General features: G+C 42.7%; 1 protein-coding gene across 3 annotated transcripts in view; it reads left to right on the top strand.

Annotated features, from left to right (window-relative positions):
- The first annotated feature begins 661 nt into the window (after window positions 1–661).
- Window positions 662–26,356, top strand: part of LOC140483535 (6-phosphofructo-2-kinase/fructose-2,6-bisphosphatase 4) — a 181,090-nt gene continuing 155,395 nt past the window's right edge. Inside the window, exon 1 of one of the 3 annotated variants that reach the window (XM_072581707.1) lies at window positions 662–730. The gene's annotated coding sequence lies outside the window, so the exon portion shown is untranslated. Of the gene's footprint in view, window positions 731–12,711; window positions 12,805–26,356 lie in introns of those variants that run through there. The other 2 variants (XM_072581714.1, XM_072581710.1) reach the window with 2 other exon arrangements.

Here is a 26,356-nt window from a genome sequence, read left to right as displayed (position 1 = left end):
CTTTTGGGTTTGGTATTTGGCATTTTACAGGGTGCATGATGCTGGATTTAGATTGGGACATTGTGTATAGGTTTCTAATCAGTTGGTAGTTTTGAGTGTATGTTTCTAGACACTGGGTGTGGGCCCATATTAGGGACTGTAGGACGCATTTGGGTAATGTTCTTGATTTAGGGAGGCAGTTCAGAATGTTGACTATTCGAGTAAATCTTGCCTAGTGCTAAGTGTGTACAATGGGTCTGGATTAGAGTCTGTGGTGGCAAAGATGATTGTGATTGCATAGATGTTTTCCACATTTGGATCTACCTTTTAGCTGAAGGTTCTAATTCAACGCAGATTTTCAGCTTCATTTTTACTATTGCTAGGAAGGATGGAAGTGAGAATTAATAAACTTTAGTTCCGAATGTGCAAATTTACAAAGTATAAACAGACCTGCTCCCGGTCTGAGAGAACCGAGATGTTGCACTGAGATAGATTTGAGGCAGAATGAACCCTGGACAGGGTGGACTATACAAAACCAGAGGTTGGGCACTGGCTGGAGGGAGCCGGGCTGGATCCATGGAAGCGGGCAAAGGGGTTAATGGACATGGGGGTAGAGTGGGGTATTGCCGGGTTGGCTGGGATGGTCTGGGGCGGGACAAGGGGCGGGTTCCCGCTGCCGTCACTTGTTTTCCGCCGCTCGGCACCGCCCGGGCTCGGGGAGTGGGAGTCGGAGCTGCTGTCACGGCCCCAGGTAAGAGGCTGGGACCCAGGCTTCGGGGGTGGGGGCAAGCTCCCATCCCGTGATCAGGAGCAAGGGGGGGGGAGAGAGTCTCCACGATCGGGGAGACTCTAGTGAACCGACCCCAAGAACACACCCCCTCTCCCCAGCCCCCGACACACACACACACACTGGGGTAAGGGTCTCAGACACAGACACAGACACACACTCTCTCACACTCCCCTCACTGGGGTAAGGGTCTCAGACACAGACACTCTCTCACACTCCCCTCACTGGGGTAAGGGTCTCAGACACACACACTCTCTCACACTCCCCTCACTGGGGTAAGGGTCTCAGACACACACACTCTCTCACACTCCCCTCACTGGGGTAAGGGTCTCAGACACAGACACTCACTGGGGTAAGGGTCTCTCTCTCTCTCTCTCTCTCACTCACACACACACACACACACACACACACACACAGTGGTAAGGGTCTCTCTCACACAAACACACCACTGACTCTCACTGCGATAAGGGTCTCAGACACACACACACACTCTATCTCTCTCTCGCTCTCCGGGGTTAAAGGTCTCTCTCTCACACACATTCACTGGGATGAGGGTCTCACACACAGACTCTCACTGGGATGAGGGTCACACTCGCACGCACACTTTCACTGGGTTAAAAATCACACAACCAGTTTAACTGGAAGCACTAGCTTTTGGAGCGCTGCTCCTTCATCAGGTGGTCTCTCACCCACACACTGACTTACTGGGCTAAGGGTCTCACATACACTGACTCTCACTGGGATAAGGGTGTCTCTCTCTCTCTCTCTCTCTCTCTCACACTCCCTGGGCTAAGGGTCTCTCACACAGGCACTGACTCTCATTGGGTAAGGGTCACACGTACAGGCTCTGACTCTCACTGGGATAAAGGTCACACACACACAGGCACTGACTCTCACTGGGGTAAGGACTGTCAGACACACACACTCGTTGGGGTAAGGGGCACACACGGACTCTCACTGGGATAAGGGTCTCTCACACAGGCACTGACTCTCACTGGGATACGGGTCTCTTTCTCTCACACTCTGAGGTAAAGGTCTTTCTCTCTTGCACGCACGTGTGCACACTGACTCACTGGCGTATGGGCCCTGGCTCCCGCCCCCAATTCTCAGGGGTACCGGTCCTATTTGTATTCACTCTCACTGGGATACAGTTTAGATTGGTTTTGGCTGCAAGGTCTTGTTTTCTTGAGATTGTCTTCTGTGAGAGTTCAGCTTATGTCAGTGATCTGTTTGAGGGCAGTGAATGTCAGACCTCGGTTTGTTTTCAACTGAAGAACTGGAATACGTTGTGGTTGTTCAGTGACTAATTTTAATACTGTAGTAACTTTTCAGTGGTTCCGCTGATTATGAATTTTGTCAAATAGAAACCAAACGTGCTGGCGACACTTGTTTCTGGCTGCATCTTTGGTGAAGGAAAATTGGGTATATTTGAGTTTGATGTTACTCTTCTTTACAACACTTAATGCAGTTCTGAAGAAGTAATTGAATTCATCGTTAACTCTGTTTCTTTCAGTGCTGAGGTCCTCCAACATTTTGTTTTTATTTCAGACTTCCAACATCTGCAGTATTCCACTTTTGTTTGAATTGTCTCAGTCTGTGTTTATGTAAATCGATTTGTGACATGGTCATTCAATTATGAGCCTGTTTGGGATGTCCTTTGAGTTTCATGGAAGTGAATTGGAAGTTGTTCAATTGATTGGAAGCAGCATGTTTCCAACGGAGCCTTAGCATGTTTTTATTCATCCAGGGGACATGGATGTTGCTGGCAGGCTGCCTTGTAGGTGCTAGTGAGCTGCTGCCTTGAACCACTGCCGTTCGTTAGGTGCAAGGGGACCCACAATGCCCTTAGGGAAAACTTCCGGGATTTTGATCCAGCAATTATAAAGGAACGGCAATATATTTCCGAGTCAGGATGGTGAGTGGCTTGACAGGGAACTTGAATATGGTGCTGTTCCCACCTGCTGCCCTTGTCCTTCTAGTTGGAAGTGGTCGTGGGTTTGGAAGCTGCACTCTGAGGATCTTTGGTGCATTTCTGCAGTGCATCTTGTAGATAGTACACACTGCTGCTACTGGGTGTCAATAGTGAAGGGAGTTGATGCTTGCGGATGTGATGCCACTCAAATTGGCTGCTTTGCCCTGAGTGATGTCAAGCTTCTTGTGCTGTTTGAGCTGCACTCATCCAGACAAATGGGGAGTGTTCCATCACACCTCTGGCTTGTGTCTTGTAGATGGTGGACAGGCTTTTGACAGTCTGGAGGTGAGTTACTTCCTGCAGGATTCTTAGCATCTGACTTGCTCTGCAGCTACTGTGTTTTTGTGGATAGTCTAGTTGAGTTTGTGGTCAATTGTCACCACCACCTACCACCACCTACCCCCCCCCCCCCCCACCCGAATCTTCCCTCCATTATTGTTGGTAATGGAGAGAAGTTTCAGTCATGGTAATGCCATTAAGTGTCAATAAGAGATGTTTTAATGCTCACGTGTAGATGATGGTCATTGACTGTCACTTGTGTGATTTGAATATTAGTTGTCATTTAACTGAAGCATGAATGTTGATGTTGGGTGACTGCTCACCTTAGGGTCTTATTCAGTGGTGGAGAAGACTCAAGCAGGCAAAACACCCTGTTGCTGGGTGTGCGCATTAAACTGATTTGTCTTTGGGACAGATTTGATTGTCAGCTGGGTCCTATCATGTGGTCAGTTTTGAAACCTTAAATAAAAATTTTTGTCAAAAAATACCATGAGCAAATTTTGTTAGAACTCAATACCCACCCTACAATAGGTGGCTTATACCAGTACAAGTTAAACTGCCAGGAACTGTTTTGAGCTGAGTCACTCTAGAGATTTGGGTGTTTGCAAACAGTGGGATTTGCTGTTGTAATTTGTTTCTGATGTTCCTGGTCCCTCTGAGTATGTTCATTATTTGTTCTGAAGCTGGCTGATTATTGGGGAGATTTCAGGCTCTTCCTCATCACTTGGCTTTTGCTGTCCTGGTATTACTGACCTTTTACAACCTCCTACATTTGGTAAAATGGGTCAAAAGGCTTCTGTGTGGTTCTGGCAACATAAAATGTCCACAGCATTTGCTACAGCAGGAGCGCAAACAACTTTTGATCTGTTTCTTTTTCATCCTTATGGTTTCTGTGTTTAATGACAATGAAAATGTATTGGAGATCTGAGAATTCACTTGGATGCGTCAGTCCATTTGATCTGTTAAGAAAGTAAAAAATGCTTATCTTTCAACAAAGCCATGGTTAACATTGTATGTCATATTTATCTCAAAGACTACTACAGATGCTGGGAATCTGAAATAAAAACAACATGCAGGAATCGCAGAGGGTCAGACAGCTTCTGTAAGAGAAAAGAAGAATCTGTTCATGTTTGATCAAATTTCAGATGGATGAGCCATAAATGCATAATATAGCTTCCTTTTACTGATGACCTCTCACCAAGGATTGTTGCCATTGGTTCCCTTCCTTTTCATAGAACATAGAACATTCCAGCGCAGTACAGGCCCTTCAGCCCTCGATGTTGTGCCGACCTGTGAAACCAATCTGAAGCCCATCTAACCTACACTATTCTATTCTCGTCCATATCCTCTCCATGAACCGTCTCTTCCTTTAAAGCTTAGCTATTGTTCTGTTACAGCTCCTCCTGTTCTCATCCCTTCCCATTCCCACTAAAGTTCACTTGCCTCTGATTTAGAATCTGTAGTGTCAGCTCTCCCTCGCTCTTTCGAGGATGATAAAATGCAAAGTGGGAATCTGTTGTGAGGATGATGTGAAGAGGCTTCAGGAGGATTTGGACATGTGCATGGATGGGCATATGCAATATAATGTGGAAAACTGTGCAGCTGTCCTCTTTGGTAGGAGGTACAGATGCACAGAGTATTTTTTAAATGGTGAGAGATTGGAAAGTGTACAAAAGGTGTCCTTGTGGATAAGTCACTGAAGGCTAATGCACAGGTGCAGCAATCTATTAGGAGGGGTAATAGAATGTTCGTCTTTATCCCAAGAGGATTTGAGTACAGGAGTAGTGAATTCTTGCTTCATTTGGGAGTGGTTGGACAAGCTAGGACTTCTTCCATTAGAATGTAGGAGACTGAGGGAGGTTCTTATAGAAGCAGATAAGATCATGAGAGGCATGGATAGTGTGAATGCACTCAGTCTTTTTCCCAGGGTTGGGGAATTGAGGACAAGAGGGCCTCAGTTTAAGGTTAGAGGGGAAAGAAATAAAAGGGAACCTGAGGGGCACTTTTTCACACAGACGGTGGTACGCATATGGAATGAACTGCCAGTGGAAGTGGTTGAGGTGGGTACATTAACAACATTTAAAAGGCATTTGGATAAATACATGGATAGGAAAGGTCTAGAACAATATAGACCAAGTGCAGGGAAATGGGGTTGGTGTGGATGGACATTTTGGTCAGCACAGACCACTTTGGGCCAAAGGGCCTGTCTCTGTGCTGCAGGACTCTGTGACTCTAATTGTACAGGAGCTTGGTTAGACTGCACCTGGAGTACTGTGTGCAGTTTTGGGTCCTTTCCTAAGGAAAGATGACATTGCCATAGAGAGACTGCAATAAAGATTCAACTGACTGGTTCCTGGGATGGCAGCTGTGTCCTCTGGAGGGAGGTTGGGGCAAGCAGGGTCTGGATTCTCTTGAATTTTGAAGAGTGAGAGATGATCTCACTGAAACATAATAGATATTTTAAGAGAAAGACAGGGCAGATGCAGCTAGGAGGTTTCTCTGGTTGGGGAATTCAAAACAAAAATAAGACAGAAGACTCTTGGGTTTGCAAGAAGGAGTTTTTATTTACTCAGAGGGTTGTTAATCTTTTGGAATTCTGTACCACAGAGCGCATGTTGAAACTGTCTTTGAACATGTGTACTGTAGAGGCTGATAAATATCTGATTTCCAGTGGCGTACAGACTTATGGGCATAGGATGGGAAAAAGGCATTAAAGCTTTCAATCAGCCATGATAGTATTGAATGCCAGACAGGCATGATGGGCTGAATGGCCCACTGTTGCTATTTTCTTTTTTCCCCTTCCTACCTGTTCTCTTCATCCTTTCACTGGCCGACAGTCAGGTGTGGTGGAACTGAAACCAAGGGCACACAGATTGGAAACACAAGCTCTCATTTCTCAATGAAATGTATCACTGAGTTACTACTTGTGCCAGTGCTGGGATTGCAGAGAAGATGTGTTCAGTATGGGAGGGGCATGGGTTGGGGATTCAAAGTATTATTGTTGCAAGGAAGCTGTTGGATTCACTGTGTACATGTTTTGTCGGTCCCTGTTTGTTTTGAACAGGAGCTCGGGAATTCTCCATCTTGTCTGTCCTATGCTTGTTTTTTCAATGTCACAAAATCAGTAAGCTATGCTGTTGCTATTTGTGGGAGCTTGCTATACAAGTTCATTGTTGTACTTCCTACATTACAGCAGTAACGACACCTCACAGATACTTCATGTGCCATACAACACTCTAGGATGTGCGGTCATCCTGAAAGGCTAGAGGAATGCAAGTGCTTCATGACTAATCAAAAGCTTCTAATATGATGAGCACCTGCACCCACACATTCCCCCCCCCTCCCCCGCCAAAAGGTCTATAAAGTGATGAAAGGGGTTGGAAAGGATAGGCATCAAAAATCAACTGTATTCATATGCCACCTTTTAACCTAGTAAAGCATCAAAAGTCTGTTTCAGAAATTGCATTTTGTAGAAATGTTTCAAACACAATCTTCCCCTTTGCTGTATAAAGATGATATTAGAGCAGGTTGCTGAGAGCTTGGTCTCTGAGATAGGTTTGGAGGGGATTGTTGTAGGGACAGCGAGATGCTTTGGAGGAGTAGGGGGGTGGGGGAAGGGAATGGATTCCTGGGATTATGGCCCAGGCAGATGAAGGTATGTCTGCCAAGTCTGAGGGAGTTAAACTCGGGAATGTTAAGTGCCCAGAATTAGAATGCAGATTCCTCAGTGTGAGGGGTGACGATAGAGGAGAAACAGATCACGACAGTCGAAAGGTTACCAATCTCTTCGCTTTTATTATTACTTTACTTTAATATTAAATTGCTTTATACTTTTCCACCACCATGTCCTTATTAACTCAGCTGCTTCTCTTTCAAACTTTTATATTTGCGTAAGGGGTCAGACAAAGACCTCTGTTTAATAGTTTTTCTGGTGATAATGCACTCCCTCACCGCTGACCTTCCGACAATATGGTGCTGTCTCAGTGCTGACCCTCTGACAATGTGGCACTTCATATCCAAGGAAGGATGGGCTGGTGTTGGAGGTGGCCCACAGGAGATTTCCAAGGATGGCCCTGGGGATGAAGGGCTTATCATATGAGGAGTGGTTGAGGACTCTGGGTCTGTATTTAATGGAGTTTAGAAGGATGAGGGGGGAACCTGATTGAAACTTAGAGTACTGAGATTCCTGGATTGAGTGAATGTGGAGAAGATGCTTCCACTAGTTGGGGAGACTTGGACCTAAAGGCATAGCCTCAGACTGAAGGGACGACTCTTTAGAACTGAGATGAGGAATTTCTTTAGCCAGAGGTTGGTGACTTTGGGGAACTCATTGCTACAGAAAGGCCAAGTCTGTGAGTGTATTTAAGACTGAGATAGATAGGTTCTTGATTAGTAAGGGGATCATGGGTATGGGGAGAAGGCAGGAGAACGGCTTTGAAAAACATGGCAGCCATGATCAAATGGTGGAGCAAGAGTGAATGGTCTAATTCTGCACTTGCGTCTTATGGTCTGTCAGTACTGACCTTCTGACTGTACTGACCTTCTGACTGTACTGAGGAGCACCATTGTGTCATCCTTGATAATTCTGGATTTGCATTTTGACTGAAAAATCTGCCTGGTGTTATGTTGTTTTTGGAGATATTTGAAACTCTGGTTGATATGTCTGTATTTCTATATTGAAATAAAGCAAATTGCTGTGAGTTATGATTGAAATTTCTTTATCATTCATCAGAAAGGACACTGATATTAATGGCATTATGTTCACTTTTCCTCTTGGTGTTATGGGTTTAAGTTTGTCTCCTTTTTGTTAAAACAATATTATTTCCTGACTCTGATAGGTCTGCAAGAGATTTCATGTTCATCTGGTGTATTAGGTTACAGAGGAGATTAAATATCTTAAGCATACATAAAAGAAACAAGAGTAGGCCACTTGGCCCAGCGAATCTAGTCCCCCATTCAATAATATCATGGCTGACCTGATTTGAACATAAACTCTCCATTGCTGTACTGTATATGCCCAATAATCTATCATCACTGTGGTAATCGAGAATTTAAAAATATGTAAAGACTCTGTATCTAATGTCTTTTGAGGAAGGGAATTCTAAAGACATGAACAATGTTCCTGAGAGGAAAGAAATGTTTCCTCACCCCGTTTTGAATGGATCCTCCCTTATTTTAAACTATGACATTCCCCTTCATCCCATTCGAGATTGTGCCACAAGAGGAACTGTCCTTTCTGCATCCACCTGGTCAAGCCCCCTCAGGATCTTGAGTTTCCGTTGAGTCACCTCTGCCTGATTTTAACTCCAGAAGAGTACAGGGCCAGCCTGTCTCTCCTTTCATCATAAGGTAATTCACTCATTCTAGGCATTAGTCTGGTAAACCTTCTCTGAATTACTTCCAATGTATTAACATCCTTCTGTAAATGCAGTGACCAGCACTGTACACTGTGCTCCAGAATTGAATTGAATAGGATTTAATGTCACATGTATCAAGGCACAGTGAAAAGCTTTGTCTTGCGAGCAATACAGGCAGATCACATAGTCAAGTAGCATAGATCCGTAAATAATAGGTAAACAGCGGCAAAAACAAAACACAGGTACAGGCGAATGTTAGGAGTTTGAGAGTCCATTCAGTATTCTAACAACAGTAGGGTAGAAACTGTTATTAAACTGGCTGGTGCATGTGTTCAGGCTTCTGTACCTTCTCCCTGATTGTAGTGGTTATAGAAAAGCATTGTGAGGCTGAGATGGATCTTTGAGAATGCTGGCTGCCTTTCTTTGATTCTGTAGATGGGAGGTTGGCCTTTGTGATTGTCTGGGCCAAGTTCACCACTCTTTGTAACAGTCTCTGATCTTGAATGGTACAGTTGCCACCATACCAGGTAGTGATACATCCTGGCTGCCTGATGAAGACGACATTGTTGGGCCTTTGGTGGTGTCATCAGCGAGCTTGTAAATGGCTTTAGTCTGGTATTTGGCGACACAGTCATGGGTATACAGTGAGTACAGTATGGGATTGAGTATGGGGGGAGTGGGGGACTCCAGTGTTGAGTGTTAGGATAAAATCCTTTCCCCCAATCTTCACTGATTGCGGGCTGTGGGTCAGGAAACTGAGGATCCATTTGCAGAGACTGGGGCTAAGTCCGAGATCACTAAGTTTAATAATCAGTCTTGAGGGGATAATAATGTTGAAGGTTGAACTGTAATCAATGAGTATGATTCTTACGTAGCTGATTCTTGGTGTCAAGATGTTTTAAGGAGGAGTGAAGGGCAAATGATATTGCATCTGACATGGGTCTATTGATCTGAGAGGCAGTGATATGTGTCATATACAGTAATGTCAGACAGCATAGAAGGTTAAAGCAAAAGACAAGCTTAAAGTCTAATGCCTTAATACGCAGAACATTCGCAATAAAGTGGATGAACTATAGATAGATGTAAACAAGTACGATATAATTGGGATTACGGAGACATGGCTGTAGGGTGACCAAGGATGGGAACTGAATGTCCCAATGTGTTTAGGAAGGACAGGTGATGGAGTGACGTTGCTGGTTAAAGAGAAAATTAACATAATAGTGAGAAAGGATATTAGCTTGACAACGTGGAGTCTGTATGGGTAGAGTTGAGAAATACCAAGGGGCAAAAAACCTGAGTGGGTGTCATATATAGACCCTCAAACTGCAGTGGTAATGTTGGGAATGGCATTGAACAGGAAATTAGAGATGCATGCGATAAGAGAATATCGGCAATCCAGGATGATTAGAATCTTCACACAGATTGATCAAATCAAATTAGCCACAGTGCCATAGAGAAGGAATTCCTGGAGTGTATAGGGGATGGTCTTCTTGACCAATATGTCTTGACCAACTAGAGAGCAGGCCATCTTAGACTGGGTACTGTGAAATGAGAAGGGAATCATTGCCAATCTCGGTGCGCAAGACCCCTTGGGGGTGAGCAATCATAACATGATGGAATCTTTATCAAGATGAAGTTAGGAAGTTGATTCGGAGAGTAGGCTGCTAAATCTTAATAAAGGAAGCTATGAAGACATGAGGCGTGAGTTAGCTTTGATGGATTGGGGAAAGTTATTTAAAGGAATGACAGTGGATAGGCAATAGCAAACATTCAAGGAACGCATGGGGGAACTACAACAATTGCTTATTCCTGTCCAGCAAAAAGACAAAATGGGTAAAAGGGTCCATGGATTACAAAGGAAGTTGGAGAGAGTATCTGATTCAAGGAAGAAGCATACAGATTGGCCAAGAAAAATAATTGTTCTGAGGATTGGGAGTAGTTTATAATTCAGTAAAGAGGAACTACGGGATTGATTAAGAAGAGGAAAATACATTATGAAAGTAAGCTTGAAGGGAATATAAAGACAGACATTAGGAGAAGATGGTAAAAGGGGAGAGGTGTGGTATTGTTATTCAAGGACAGTATTATGTTGGCAGAAAGGACATTTGAGGACTTGTCTACTGAGGTGGTACGGACTGAGGTTAGAAACAGGAAAGAAGAGGTCACCCTGTTGAGTGTTTTCTATAGGCCTTTGAATAGTTCCAGAGATTTAGAGGAAAGGATAGCAAAGATAATTCTGGATAGGAGCGAGTGTGACAGTAGATGTTATGGGGGACTTTTAACTTTCCAAATATTGACTGGGAATACTACAGTTTAAGTACTTCAGATGGATCAGTTTTTGTCCAATGTATGCGAATGGTTTCCTGACAAAATATGTAATCAAGCCAACAAGGGGCAAGACCACATTGGATTTGATACTAGGTAATGAACCTGGCCTGGTCTTAGATTGGAAGGTAGGTGAGCACTTTGGTAATAATGACTACAATTTGATTATATTTACTTTAGTGATGGAAAGGGATAGATATATAAGGCAGGCAAGAGTTCTTGATGGGGGAAGGCAATGATGCAGTTAGGCAAGATTTAGGATGCATAGGATGGGGATAGAAATTGCAGGGGATGGGCACAATTGAAAAGTGGAGCTTATTCAAGGACATGCAGTAGTTGTTCCTTGATAAGTATGTACCTGTCAGGCAGGGAGAAAGTGGTCGAACGAGGGAGCTGTAGTTTACTGAAGAAGTTGAATCTCTTGTCAAGAGGAAGAAGAAGGCTAATGTTAGGATGAGATGGGAAGGCTCAGTTAGGGCGCTTGACAGTTACAAGTTAGCCAGGAAAGACCTAAAGAGAGAGCTAAGAAGAGCCAGGAGGGGGCATGAGAAATCATTGGCAGATAGAATAAGGAAAACCCTAAAGCTTTCTATAGGTATATCAGGAATAAAGAGTGACTAGAGAAAGATTAGCGCAGCAGGTTAGGCAGCATCCAAGGAGCAGGAGAATCGACGTTTCAAGCATGAGCCCTTCTTAGGTCTCATGCCCGAAACGTTGATTCTCCTGCTCCTTGGATGCTGCCTGACCTGCGCTTTTGCAGCAACACATTTTCAGCTCTGATCTCCAGCATCTGCAGTCCTCACTTTTTCCTAGAGAAAAATTAGGGCCAATTGAGGATAGTAGTGGGAAGTTGTGTGTGGAGTCCGTGGAGATGTGGAAGCGCTAAATGAATATTCAGTATTCGCACTGGAAAAAGTCAATGTTGTCGAGAATACTGAAATACAGGCTGCTATACTAGACAGGATTGAGGTTCACCAGGAGGATATGTTAGCAATTCTGGAAAATGTGAAAATAGATAAGTCCCCTGGGCCAGATGGGATTTATCCTAGGATTCTCTGGGAAGCCAGGAAGGAGATTGCTGAGCCCTTAGCTTTTATCTTTATATCATCATTGTCTCCAGGAATAATGCCAGAAGAGTAGAGGATAGCAAATGTATTTCCCTTGTTCAAGAACCTTTGGAGACAACCCTGGTAATTATAGAGCAGTGAGCCTTACTTTGGTTATAAGCGAAGTGTTGGAAAAGGTTATAAGAAATAGGATTTATAATCATCTAGAGAGGAATATGTTGATTAGAGATAATAAACACAGTTTTGTAAAAGGTATGTCATGCGTCACAAACCTTATTGAGTTCTTCGAGATGGTAACCAAACAGTTGGATGAGGGTAAAATGGTTGATGTGGTTTATATGGATTTCAGTAAGGTGTTTGCTAAGGTTCCCCACGGTTGGCTATTGCACAAAATACAGAGGCATGGGATTGAGGGTGAATTAACAGTTTGGATCAGAAATTGGCTAGCTGAAAGAAGACAGAGGGTGGTGGTTGATGGAAAATGTTCATCCTGGAGTTCAGTTAAGAGTGGTGTACTAATTAACAAAACTATTTACAACTCCTTTTTGTAACCTATCTTTTACTTTCCCTTCTACAATACTAGTCCAATAAAATCCCATTTAAGATTTATCAAAAAATTCAAATTTCAAAACCAGGCTGCTGTTCAATCTTCTCTTTCTATCTTCCTCTGTCGTCTTTTCTTCTTCTTAGGGATTCTGTTTCACAAGTCATTGATAGATAAAGGTTCCTTTAAGAGAGCTATTCTGCGGGCAGGCTGCATATGTTGGCAACTTGGTAGTTCTCCCCCAGCTGTTCAATTTGTTTAATGCTTATACCCCAAAGCATCAGATCGTTTCATTGATTTTAATATTGTCAAAATACCAAATTCAAACTTGATTGGAATTTAGTATCTTGGGGCATAATTCAAACTGTTTGGCTGATTTTGAATGTGTTTTTGTCTCATAGAAACCCAGGTGATGCTAGCTGCTGGATCAAATGTTACATTGTAATTTCTCCTGTACTCTGTGAGCTCCTTTAAGCCCTTCAACTCTCTTAAAGGTACAGTACCCCTACATCTTCATAACAAGCGGGACATGGATAATCTGCAGAGCTGGGCTGAGAGGTGGCAAATGGAGTTTAGTGTGGAAAAGTATGAGGTGATTCACTTTGGAAGGAACAACAGGAGTAAAGAATACTGGGCTAATGGTAAGACTCCTGGTCGTGTAGATGAGCAGAAAGATTTTGGTGTCCATGTGTATAGATCCCTGAATGCTACCACCCAGATTGATAGGGCTGTGAAGAAGGCATACGGTGTGTTCACATTTATTGATAGAGGGATTGCGTTTTAGAGCCACAAAGACATGCTGCAGCTGTACAAAACTCTAGTGCGGCCGCACTTGGAGTATTGCGAATGGTTCTGGTCACCACCTTATAGGAAAGATTTGGAAGCATTGGACAGGGTTCAGAGGTGGTTTACTAGGGTGTTGCCTGGTATGGAGGGAAGACCTTATGAGGAAAAGCTGAGGGACTTGAGGTTGTTTTCATTTGAGAGAGAAAGGTTGAGAGGTGACTTAATTGAGACATCTGAGATAATCAGAGGATTAGATAGGGTGGACAGCGAGAGACTTTTTCATTGCATGGTGATGGCTAAACTGAGGGGCATAGCTCTAAATTGAGGGATGATAGATATAGGACAGATGTCAGAGAGTAGTAGGGGCATGGAATGCCCTGCCTGCAACAGTAGTAGACTTGCCGACTATAAGGCCATTTAATTGGTCATTGGACAAATATATGGATGAAAATGGAATATTGTAGGATAGATAGGCTTCAGATTGGTTCCACAGGTCGGTGCAATATCTAGGGTGGAAAGGCCAGTACTGCACTGTAATGTTCTATGTTCTATAAGAGTTCCTCTAGGTATGTAAAGAGAAAGAAACTAGTGAAGGCAAATGTAGGTTTCCTACAGACAGAAATGGGGGAATGTATAATAGGGGGCAAAGAAATGGCTGAGCAACTGAATACATATTTTGATTCTGTCTTCACAAAAGAGGACATAAATCCAATACCAGAAATGTTGAAGAATGCAAAATTTACTGAGAGAGAAAAACTGAGGGAGATCAATGTTAGCAGAGAAATGGTGCTGGGAAAATTGAGGGGATTGAATGCAGATAATTCCCCAGAGTCTGATAATCTATATTCCGGAGTACTTAAACAATTAGCTCTAGAAATAGTGAATGCATTGATGGTCAGCTTCCAGGATTCTGTAGACTCTAGAACATTCCCTGCAGATTGAACAGTAGTGAATGGCATTCCAATATTCAAAAAGGGAGGTTGAGAGAAACCAGGGAACTATACACTATTAAATGTAACATCGGTAGTGGGGAATATTCTTGAATCCGTTATCAAGGACTTTATAGCAGAGCGTTTAGAAAGCATTGGTGGGATCAGACTGAGTCAGCATGGACTTATGAAGGGGAAATCATGCTTGACAAATCTGTTAGAATTCTATGAAAATGTAAGTAGTTGAGTTGGCAAGGGAGTACCAGTCGATGTGGTATATTTGGACTTTCAGCAAGCATTTATAAAGTCCTGCATAAGAGATTATTGTGCAAGATTAAAGCACATGGGATTGGGGGAAGTGTATTGAGATGGATAGAAAACTGGTTGGTAGAGAGGAAACAAAGTAGGCATTAATCATCTTTTTCAAATTGGCAGGCAGTAATTAGTGGGGCTCCATGGGAATTGGTGCTGGGACCCCAGCTATTCACAATATGTATTAATGATTTGCATAAGAGAACAAAATGTAGCATCTCAATGTTTGCAGATGATACAAGTTGGGTGTGAGGGTGAACTGTGATGAGGATAGAGATCCTTCAGTGTGATCTGGACAGGTGGGATGAATGGGTTTATCAATGGCAGATGCAGAATAATTTGGATAAATGTGAGGTTATTTACTATGGAAGCCAAAGCAAGATGGCAGATTACTACCTGAATGGCTATAAAATTGGGACGGGGATAGTTTTCAGTTTCACCTGGAGCAATGTATAGGATGTTTGTTTTTCCTAAATTCCACTCTTTATGATTATAGATTAAGGTCTTAAATTTAAATGAACTGGAACCCCTTCATCTTTTTAATATTAGTATTTAGGCCTGTATTATCACAAAACTTTTATTCTGTTTTCAGACTCTCAACAATACCTTAAGAATTGCTCACCAAAGCAATATCATTGGCAAAAGCCAATGAAGCACAGTTGTGTTTAATTCTCCTAATTCTAACTGTATAACCCAATTGTTATCCTTGAGTATGCTAGTAAGGGAATTAATTGCAATATTGAATAGAATGAGTGATAATGAGTCTCCCTGTTTTATTCTTCTCACTACCTTAATTTTACTTGTCTTACACTTGTAACCCTCTATGTGCGTGAGGTTATTAGAATATGAATTTGTTATTAATTTGACAAACTCCAGTGGGAGGGATAAACCAGAGGGACGTGGGTGTTCTTGTGTACCAGTTGTTGAAGGTAAGAATGCAGGTGCAGCAGGCGGTAAAGAAGGTAAGTGGTCTGTTGGCCTTCATTGCAAGAGGTTTCGAGTACAGGAGCAGGGATGTATTGTTGTGGTTATACAGGGCTTTGGAAAATATTGTGTGTTGTTTTGGTCTCCTTTTCTGAAGAAGGATGCTGTTGCTCTTGTAGGAGTGCAGCAAAGGTTTACCCAGCTGATTCCAGGGATGACATATGAGATGACATTCCTGATGAAGGGCTTTTGCCCGAAACATCGATTTTACTGCTCCTTGGATGCTGTCTGAACTGCTGTGCTCTTCCAGCACCACTAATCCAGAATCTGAGAAGAGATTGACTGACTAGGTTAGGATTGTTTTCGCTGGAGTTCAGATGAACGAGGGGCATCTCATAGAGACTTATTGAAGAAACCCAACAGACCATCAGACAGACAGTAGTACCAACATGAAGCAGGAACAAAGAAAGGAACACCCTCAACACACAAGAAAGGGAAACCCTAGAAGGACACACAAAAGACAGAAATACTGTAATCCTACTGTCAGACAAAGGGCGCATGATCATCACCCTAAACAGAAGACAGTACATTGAAAAGGCGAACTCACTACCAACAGGTGGCAATGGACCCAACTGCACAGCTAGAAGACCGCATCACAGCAGCACTGAAAAAATCTACAAATCAAGCGAAATTAACTGGACAGATCTCCAAAGAATGAATCCTGATGGATCCAATACACCCTGTTTCTACGGATTACCCAAGGTACACAACCCAGGGGCCCTCCTCAGACCCATAGTCTCACTCTGACATACAGACTAGCAAAGGAACTCTATCGAAAACTGAAACACCTAGTGGAAGACTCATGCTACTCCATCCACTCCACTGAAGAATTCTTGAACATCATCAAAAACACCAATAAAGAGGATGAAGTCACAGTCTCCTTCGACATAACAGCCCTAGTCACATCAATTAACTTCAGCCTGGCCAAAGAAACACTGACCGCACTATGAGATGAACCAAGGACACAAACATCAGAGAGCACTAACTCCAGCAGCAAGGACAACATCCTCAAGCTGGTAGACCACTGCCTCACTACCCACTTCACCTTCAATGACAAAACCTACAAATAAATCAACGGGACACCCATGGGATCATCAATAACAGGATTCTTAGCAGAAGCAGTAATGCAGAGACTAGAGCAAACAGACCTCCCACGTTCTAATCCAAGCTTTGAGTCTACTATGTGAATGACACCTTTTGAATCATGAAATGGAACAAATTAGAGGAAACCTACAATATCATTAACAATATCCTTACTAGCATAAATTTCACCAAAGTGGAAGAGAACAACAACAGACTCCCCTTCCTAGATGTCACAGTGGAACGAACAGTCAATGGAGAACTGCAGACCAGCATCTACAGGAAAGCAGCACACAGAGCAGATACTTACCTACAGGACCAGTCATCCTAACACACACAAACAGAGCTACATCAGGACATTATTTAAATAGGCTAAAACATACTGCAGCATCCAGGAGCTACAAGCTGCAGAAGAAAAATACCTATACAGTTTTTGGATGTAGGTTTACTCGCTGAGCTTGAAGGTTCATTTCCAGATGTCTCGTCACCCTACTAGGTAACACCTTCAGTGGGCCTCAGGCGAAGCACTGCTGAAAATTCCTGCATTCTATTTATATTTTTGGGTTTCTTTGGGTTGGTGATGTCATTTCCTGTGGTGATGTCGCCTCCAGTTCTTTTCTCAGGGGTCGTAAATGGGGTCTAACTTGATGTGTTTGTTGATAGAGTTCCAGTTGGAATGCCATACTTCTAGGAATTCTTGTGCCCACAAACCCACCAACACTAAAACAACAGCTTGAAAGACCCTATACAGACAACAAGCAAAACTAATGTCATTTACAAAATACCGTGCAAGGACTGTAACAAACATTGGACAAACAGGCAGAAAACTAGCCACCAGGATGCATCCTGAGCTACAAATCCATTTCAAAACTTGCTAATACCCATACAGCATATTCACGTACAACGGGTAACAGTTAAGCACAGTTCACCAATTCTTAGATAAAATACCTAAACCAGAAGACACAACACAACCAGAGACTCTAGCCATACTACCATACATCCAAGACATCTCCGAGATAATGACCAGACTACTCTGACCCCTTGGCATCATGGTAGCCCACAAACCTACCAACACACTGAAAAAGCTACTGATGAGCCTAAAGGATCTGTACCAACAACCAACAAAACAAGTGTCGTATACAAAATGCCCTGCAAGGACTGCAACAAACACTACATTGGACAGACAGGCAGGAAACTAGCCACCAGGATACATGAACACCAATTAGCCACCAAAAGACATGACCAACTATCACTAGTATCCTTATACACAGATGAAGAAGGACACCACTTTGACTGGAACAACACATCCATTCTAGGACAGGCTAAACAGAGACACGCACAGGAATTCCTAGAGGTCTGGCACTTAAACCAGAACTCTATCAATCAACATATCGATTTGGACCCCATTTACCAACCTCTGAGAAAAAGAACTGGAAATGATATCATCCACCTTAACAGACCAAGACACACACATAGAAAGCAGGACAGGACACCAGCGCTTCACCAGAGGCTCACTGATGATGTTAGGAGAAAGTGAGGCCTGCAGATGCTGGAGACTAGAGCTGAAAAATGTGTTGCTGGAAAAGCGCAGCAGGTCAGGCAGCATCAAAGGAGCAGGAGAATTGGCGTTTCGGGCAGAAGCCCTCCTCATACCTGAAGAAGGGCTTATGCCCGAAATGTAGATTCTCCTGCTTCTTTGATGCTGCCTGACCTCACTGATGTTACCTGGCATGGTCACAAAACATCTGAGAACATACCTACTAGCTCAGTGAGCAAACTTACGCCTGAAACTTAATCTGAGCTACAGATCTTCTCAAAAATCTCAAACTTATAAAATTCTAACAGGACTAGACAGGATAGATGCACAGTCTGAAGATTCAGGGTGGACCATTTAGGATAGAGATGAGACATTTCTTCACCCAAAGAGTGGTGACCCTGTGGAATTCATTACCACAGAAAGTAGTTGATATCGAAACATTGAATGTATTCAAGAGGTGGCTAGATATAGCACTTGGGGCGAAAGGGATCAAAGATTATGGGGAAAAAGCAGGTTTAGGCTATTGAGTTGGATGATCAGCCATGATCGTGATGAATGATGGAGCAGGCTTGAAGGGCTAAATGGGCTCCTCTTGATCCTACCTTTTATGTTTCTATATTTAACCCAAACTGATATGTTACATGTGCTAACATATAGAAAACCACAACCCGCTCAGAGATGGCCAGGTTCAGGGATGATATTGTTGAATATCTAGTCAGATAATTCAATTAAATATGTATTAGAATCCAAAATTGGAGCAGGGAGGAAATTAATGGAGACATCAACTGCCTCTGATTTGTCAAAGAATTAAATTTCATAATGACTGAAGGCATTTTCTCTCTCTGGCATAAACCTGGCTCCTGAACCGCAACAGTTTCTGTCAGAAACTGCTCACAGCCTGGGCTCAGGTGTGATGAAGCTGAACTCCTGATGTGAAATCCTCCTCATCACCGAGACCTTCTGCTTTCACCTCTCAATGTAATTTGTACAAACTCTGCTGCACACCTTCTAATTAATTGATATAGAAACATTAAAAAATACCTGGAGTAGGCCATTCAGCCCTTTGAGTCTGCTTCACCCTTTATCATGTAACCATGGCTGGTGATTGACCTCTGTCACAGTGGTTAGTACTGCTACCTAACAGGACTAGGCACCCGGGTTGTGCCTCAGGCGATTGTCTGTGTGGAGTTTGCACATTCTCCTGTGTCTGCGTGGGTTTTCTCCAGTACTCCAGTTTCTTCGTACAATCCAAAGATGTACAGATTAGGTGAATTATGCTAAATTGCTGATAGTGTTCAGCGATGTGTAGGTTAGGTGCATTAGTCTGGGGTAACTGTAGAGTAGTAGGGGAATGGGGTCTGGGTGGGTAACTCTTCGGAGGATCCGTATGGACTTGTTGGGCTGATGGGCCTGTTTCCACACTGTAAGGATTTAATGATTCTGAAGAAGGGCTTATGCCCGAAACGTCGATTCTCCTGCTCCTTGGTTGCTGCTTGGCCTGCTGTGCTTTTCCAGCACTACACTTCCGACTATAGGAGTTGGGAGGTCATGTTGCAACTGTACAGGACATTGGTTAAGCCACTTTTAAAATATTGCATGCAATTCTGGTCTCCTTTCTATTGGAAAGATGTTGTGACACTTGAAAGGGTTCAGGAAAGATTTACAAGGGTGTTTCCAGGGTTGGAGGATTTCAGCTATAAGGAGAGGTTGAATAGGTTGGGGCTGTTTGCCCTGGAGCATCAGAGGCTGAGGGGTGACCTTATAGAGGTTTATAAATTATGTGGGGCATGGATAGGGTAAGTAGACAAAGTTTTTTCCTGGGGTGGGGAAGTCCAGAACTAGAGGGCATAGGTTTAGGGTGAGAGGGGAACATTATAAAAGGGACCTAAGGAGGAACTTTTTCACGTAGAGGATGGTGCATGTATGGAATGAGCTGCCAGAGGAAGTGGTGGAGGCTGGTACAATTGCAGCATTTGAAAGTCATCTGGATATCTGGTCAGCATGGACAAGTTGGACTGAAGGGTCTGTTTCTGTGCTGTAAACCTCTATTACTCTATGACACTATGACTCTGTGTCTTTGGACTGTGTGAGGAAATTGCAGCACACGGAGGAAACCCACACAGACATGGGGAGAGTGAGAAAATTCCACATAGTCAGTCACCCAAGGGCAAAAGCCCTTCATCAGGAATTCTGAGGGTGACTGACTGTGTGGAATTCCTGATGAAGGGCTTTTGCCTGAAAAGTTGATTTTCCTGCTCTTCGGATGCTGCCTGACCTGCTGTACTTTTCCAGCACCACTCTAATCTCCTCTCACCCGAGGGTGGAACTGAATCCAGGGATGTTGAACTTGTACAAGACACTTGTTAGATGTCAGCTGGAGTACTATGTACAGTTTGGGTACAAATTATAGGAAAGATGTGACTGTATTGGAGAGGGAATGCAGAAGTGATTTACAAGAATGAGGAACTTCACTTATGAGGATTTTGTAACAGATTAACATTTTTCCTACAACTGACCTCAAACTTGCTGGTTTATAGTTCCCTGTTTTCTCCCTACCACCCCTTTTAAATAGTAGCTTTACATTAACTATGCTCCAGTTTCTAGGAACTGTTCCTGCATCTATAGAATTTTGGAAGGTAAAAACAAATGCACACCGTATACACAGGGCCACTTTTTTAAGTTCGCTGGGTTGTGGATAAAGCTCCCCTGCTTCTGGCTGTAAGGGACCAATATTTATCTTCACTAATCAATTTCATTTCATATACCTATAGAAACATTAAAATTGTTTGAATGTTCCCTGCAAGCTTTTATTTGTGCTTTAGTTTCCCCCTCAAAATCAGTCCCTTTTCCCTCTTGCTGAATTCAAAATTCCTTCCAATCTTCAGGTCTGCTGCTTTTTTGTTGTTTTAAGTTCTATGTTCCTTCCTTTGGTCTAATACTATCCCTAATTTTCCTTGTTATTCATGGTTGGGCCACTTTTCTTGTTTTGTTTTTGTGCCAGACAGGAATGAATAATTGTTGAAATTCATCCATACACTTTTAAATGTTTGCCATTGTCTATCCACTTAATCTCTTTATGTAACATGTGCCAATTTATCATAGTCAGCTGGTGCCTCATGCCATCATAATTACCACTACTTAGATTCAGGACCCTAGTCTCAGAATCAACTCTCCATCTTAATGAAGAATTCTATTACATTGTGGTCACTCTTCCCTAAGGGTTGCTCACAGCCAGATTCCTTATACCGCCCATTGCCCCCTGGTTGCCCAGTACCCCAGTAGTCTGGAGCTCCCAATTACCCAGTGCTTCGATGTTTAATAGTTCTCAACCTAGTTTTGAAATCCTTCCATGACCTTATCCTTAATTCTCCTTCAGCCCTAAGGCACATTATCAAAAGTTTCCATGGGCTAGATTGAAAACTGTTCCATCACATTAGTTGCTGTAGTGCATGCTGTATGACTAATAACAGAGTCATTGCCAGTGTACCTGTATAGAGCTAGCTCATTAATGAATTGGTATAAGTTTCCAGTTGGAACCATTGCTTTATTTTCCTTTAATTTCTTTGGATCAGAATACTAGTGCAACTTTTCACAAGTTTGCCAATAGAATTGAGCTCACAGATAAGGGTTAAAGGCAATTGGCAAAATATTCAGAGTATTAATGAAAATGCTTTTACATTGTGATCTGGAGTGTGCTACCTGAAAGGTCAGTGGAAACCGACTCAATGGAAATTTCGAAAGGGAACTAGAGAAATACTCAAAAGAAATATTTGCAAAGCTTAGAAGGAGCAGGGAAGGTGGGATTAAGTTGATATGTTTTTCAAAGAGGTAGTACAGGTGTCATTCAGAATTCCTCAGATTCTGAGAGAACATTTCCATGTGGAAAGTATTAAGTGTGATCTGAAGGATTTCTGGGTTATTGGAATCTTTTGGAGTTTTGTCTGATGCTGTAAGGAATAAGTAACCTTTAAACTTTCCATTTGAAGTTTTATAAACTAGAAGCTGGCTGGAGTGGTCTCTTCAGGGCAGGATGTTTCCTCCTTTGGGAAAATCTAGAACTAGGAGCCACTTTGGGATCATCCACATAGCGTTGAGAAATGTTTGTCTCTAAAAGTCATGAGTCTTTAGAACTCTCTTCCTGAAACGGTGGTGGGGGCAGAGTATTTGAATATTTTTCAGGCAGAGATGGATTGATTCTTGATAAGCAAAGGGGCAGGGGACAGTGAAAGTTTATTGGGGGTAGGCAGGATTGTGCATTTGAGATTACAGTCAGATCAGCCGTGATGACATTGAATAGGGGAGGAGGTTCGAGGGGTTCGGTGGCGTGCTCTTACGCCTAATTCATAAACTCAATACTCAAGCTTAACTTTTTAACATTGTTTTCTTTATTTTTCTGCCTTGGACCAACATTCTGTACCTAGGTATCTTTGTACCTAAGATGGTGCCATAAGTGGTGACTTGTAAACCTTTCACTGCACTCATGTGATTACGAGTGACAATAAATCTATTTCAATTCAATACCTACTTCTGCCTTTTTATTTGTTTATACTGTTTACTGTGGTGTGCCGTGATTTACATGACCAGGTTTGCCAAATTCTTTTGGAAATTACATTGACCGAATCCCACTGTCTTTCCTTCATCTCTCTGCCCTCCTATAAATAGCTTTATTTAACTGTTTACGATCACCAATTGAGTATCTCTACAATCCTACTAGGTATGTAACATGGAGAATACTCTGCTAATGCTTTTATCTTGCTCCTTTTGAATTGGTCTTTTTAGGTTTTTTAAAATTTGGGTATTGTCTGGGTTAGATTTCCATTTGGGGTTCAATAGAGGATGTGTGGTTGTAAAAGATGGGTTATGCCAGGCTTATTGTAAACCCTGAGCTGCTGTCAAGATGGGTCCCACAAACCATATTTGTGCAGAGGCAATAGCACATACATGGTAAAAGGCCGGAAGAAGATCGCAGATAATTTCTTCTAAAAGCTGACGTACAATTACACTGTCCCTACATCCTTCCAGTGAGTACAGCTCACTGTGCTGTATGAGCTATTATTGGAATGTGCCTTCCATGACAGTTACCACTGGATCTGTTGCATTTATGTTGGTTTCTTCTGGATTAGAGTGCTGGTTGTAGTGAACGTAAAGGATATAAGTCCAGCTGATCTTAGTGGGTCCCCTCAACCAAGAGCCTGATGTATTAACTTTGTTTTTGTTCCTCAGCAGATGCTGCCTGATCCACTGAGTATTTGTAGCATTTTCTGCTTTAACTTTGTATTTTGCCTTTTTAGCATCAAATGTTGATTTGTGTTTTCAAGTGTGGCACTAAAAGATGATACACTTGATTGTACCCAGTGTAGTAGCCTTGTTGTTTTGTATATATAAACATTAAACTAGGTACCAGGCCTGCTGCAGTCTGTTCAAAGCTGTCTCTAGCAAGAATTGTATTTCTATGACAGAAGTACTTGTGTAGTACACAAAGCCTGTTTGGAATCGGATTGCCTGGTTAACGTAGACATGCACAAACCATTGAAGGTGGCAGGACAGGTTGAGTTAACAGTTCATAAAGTATATATTGTCTTGGGTTCATCAGTTGTGACATAGCATATAGAGCAGAGAGGAACTGCTGAGCTTTGTGTTTGTCTCTATAGTTGTTTCCAGACCTGCTGAATGTCTCCAGCAGTTTGTTTTTCCTTTATAAGACACTCATTTGACCTTGGTGTGAATATTGAAAGACATTGGAGAAAGGTCAGAAATTATTTCATGAGAATAGTTCCAAAAATGAGGAGTTTGCGTTCTGACGGTGAATTGGAAGATTTGGAATGTTTTTCTTGAGGAAGGGAAAGTTAAGAGGGAGACTTGTTTGAAGTTTTTCAACTCATGAGGGGTCTGGACAGAGGAGGTAGGGAGCAATTATTCCATTGGTGGAAGAGTTGAGCACTAGAGGACATAGGTTTAAGATGAATGGAATAGAAGCGGTGATGATATGAGGAATGTTTCATAGAACAATACAGTGCAGAACAGTCCCTTCAGCCCTCGATGTTGCGCCAACCTGTAAACTATTTTAAGCTCATCCCCCTACACAATCCTATTCATCATCCATGTGCTTATCCAAGGATTATTTAAATCTCCCTAATGTGGCTGAGTTGACTACATTGGCAGGCAGGCATTCCATGCCCTTACCACCCTGAGTGAAGAATCTGCCTCTGACATTTGTCTTAAATCTATCACTCTTCAATTTGTATTTATGCCGCCTAGTACAAGCTGACGATATCATCTTATGAAAAAGACTTTAACTGTCTACCTTGTCTAACCCTCTGATCATCTTGTATGTCTCTATCAAGTCCCCTCTTAGCTGCTGCCTTTCCAATGAGAACAGACCCAAGTGTCTCAGCCTTTCCTCGTAAGACCCTCCCTCCAGACCAGGCAACATCCTGGTAAATCTCCTCTGCACTTTTTCCAATGCTTCCACATCCTTCCTGTAATGGGGCGACCAGAACTGTACACAATATTCCAAGTGTGGTTGCAGTAGCATTTTCTATAGTTGCAGGATGATCGAATCTGGAGTGTACTGCCAGAGAATATGGTGGAGCTGAAAATGTGTTGCTGGAAAAGCGCAGCAGGTCAGGCAGCATCCAAGGAACAGGAGAATCGATGGATTCGACAGGAGAATATGGTGGAGGCAGGGTCAATTGAGACATTAAAAAACGATGGGAAAGTACCTGATTAGGGAAAGTTTGCAGAGTTGTGGAAAAGGGAAGAGAACAGGATTTGCTAAGTTGCTCTGGCAGAGAACTGACATGAACTTGATGGATTGATTGATCTCCTGCTGTGCTGTAACAATTTTTCTGATTTTTTTTCTCTGTTACGTAATGTATACCAGCTTAAAACACAGCCTTTTCTTTTGGTGGGTATGACTTTTCAGAACTGCTGTTTACGGGGCCTCAAAGCTAAAGCCTCATTTAAAAGTGGTAATTTAACACCTAATGCTGGTCATTCTGCAAGGGCTGGTCCTAAAATAGCAGTCCAGGGAGCTTTTAAATGTCAGGAGACAATCCTTGCACAACTGGTGATGTAACCAGGAATCCTTGATCCTGCTGCAGACATACCCTCACTTTGCAGGAATCTACATTTCATGTTTTCACGATAGTTTTTGCAGTTTCTTGTCCCTCTAAGAAGAGGAGTGGGCATGTAAGTGAAGGAGCACTTTACAATTTGGGTATTCAGTGCCAAATTCAGATTTTGCCTAATATTATTCAATTCTGAAATGTGTAAACTTGAATCATCACAGGTGTCAATAATCTTCCAGAGAAGAACATTTTCTACTTTCTACTGGAATCAACTTTGCAATACTGCTTTCCTATCACTTCTCTCTGTCAGACATGTTGTTCTATAGTGAGGGAAAGCTGCATGGTTATTTGAAGATTTCTGTCCTGCAGATGTGATTTTTTTTATTCTGAGAGCCAGATATGTAAACACTGAGAGTGGGGCCATCCTAGCTGAGGATTCCTAAAGCTGAAACACTTGCTCTTTTCAGCAAAAACCCTGGTTTGGAAGCAGGGTTCCAGGTATCATGACTGAGTGGAGGAATGCATTGATGATTGAGTCCCACTACTCCACCAGCTACTCCAATGACGTAAATGTATTGATTAATTCACCAACATAGCCGCTTCTCTTTTGTACTACAATCCAGAACAAATAAAATGTCCTCTAGGCTTTGTTAATGAACTGGAAATAATCTGATTACAATAAACAAACTTATTCTTAACCAATAGTTGCAATTTGCTTTAAGATGTAATTTGGAATTAAAACTATATCCCCTAAAGCCCACACCTAGACAACACAAAAAGATTCTGGATTAGTGGTGCTGGAAGAGCACAGCAGTTCAGGCAGCATCCAAGGAGCAATGAAATTGACGTTTCGGGCAAAAGCCCTTCACCAGGAATAAAGGCAGAGAGCCTGAAGCGTGGAGAGATAAGCTAGAGGAGGGTGGAGGTGGGGAGAAAGTAGCATAGAGTACAATAGGTGAGTGGGGGAGGGGATGTAGGTGATAGGTCAGGGAGGAGAGGGTGGAGTGGATAGGTGCAAAAGGAGATAGGCAGGTAGGATAAGGTAAAAACAATGATTGCAGATGCTGAAAACCAAATACTGGATTAGTGGTGCTGGAAGAGCACAGCAGTTCAGGCAGCATCCAACGAGCAGCGAAATCAACGTTTCGGGCAAAAGCCCTTCATCAGGAATAAAGGCAGTGAGCCTGAAGTGTGGAGAGATAAGCTAGCGGACAAGTCATAGGGACAGTGCTGAGCTGGAAGTTTGGAACTAGGGTGAGGTGGGGGGAAGGGGAAATGAGGAAACTGTTGAAGTCCACATTGATGCCCTGAGGTTGAAGTGTTCTGAGGTGGAAGATGAGGCGTTCTT

The sequence above is a fragment of the Chiloscyllium punctatum genome, chromosome 12 (assembly GCF_047496795.1).
Source record: "Chiloscyllium punctatum isolate Juve2018m chromosome 12, sChiPun1.3, whole genome shotgun sequence".
In the NCBI taxonomy this organism is placed as follows: Eukaryota; Metazoa; Chordata; class Chondrichthyes; order Orectolobiformes; family Hemiscylliidae; genus Chiloscyllium; species Chiloscyllium punctatum.
Note: the sequence above shows the minus strand (reverse complement) of the source record. Positions and strands in the feature narration are given on the sequence as shown.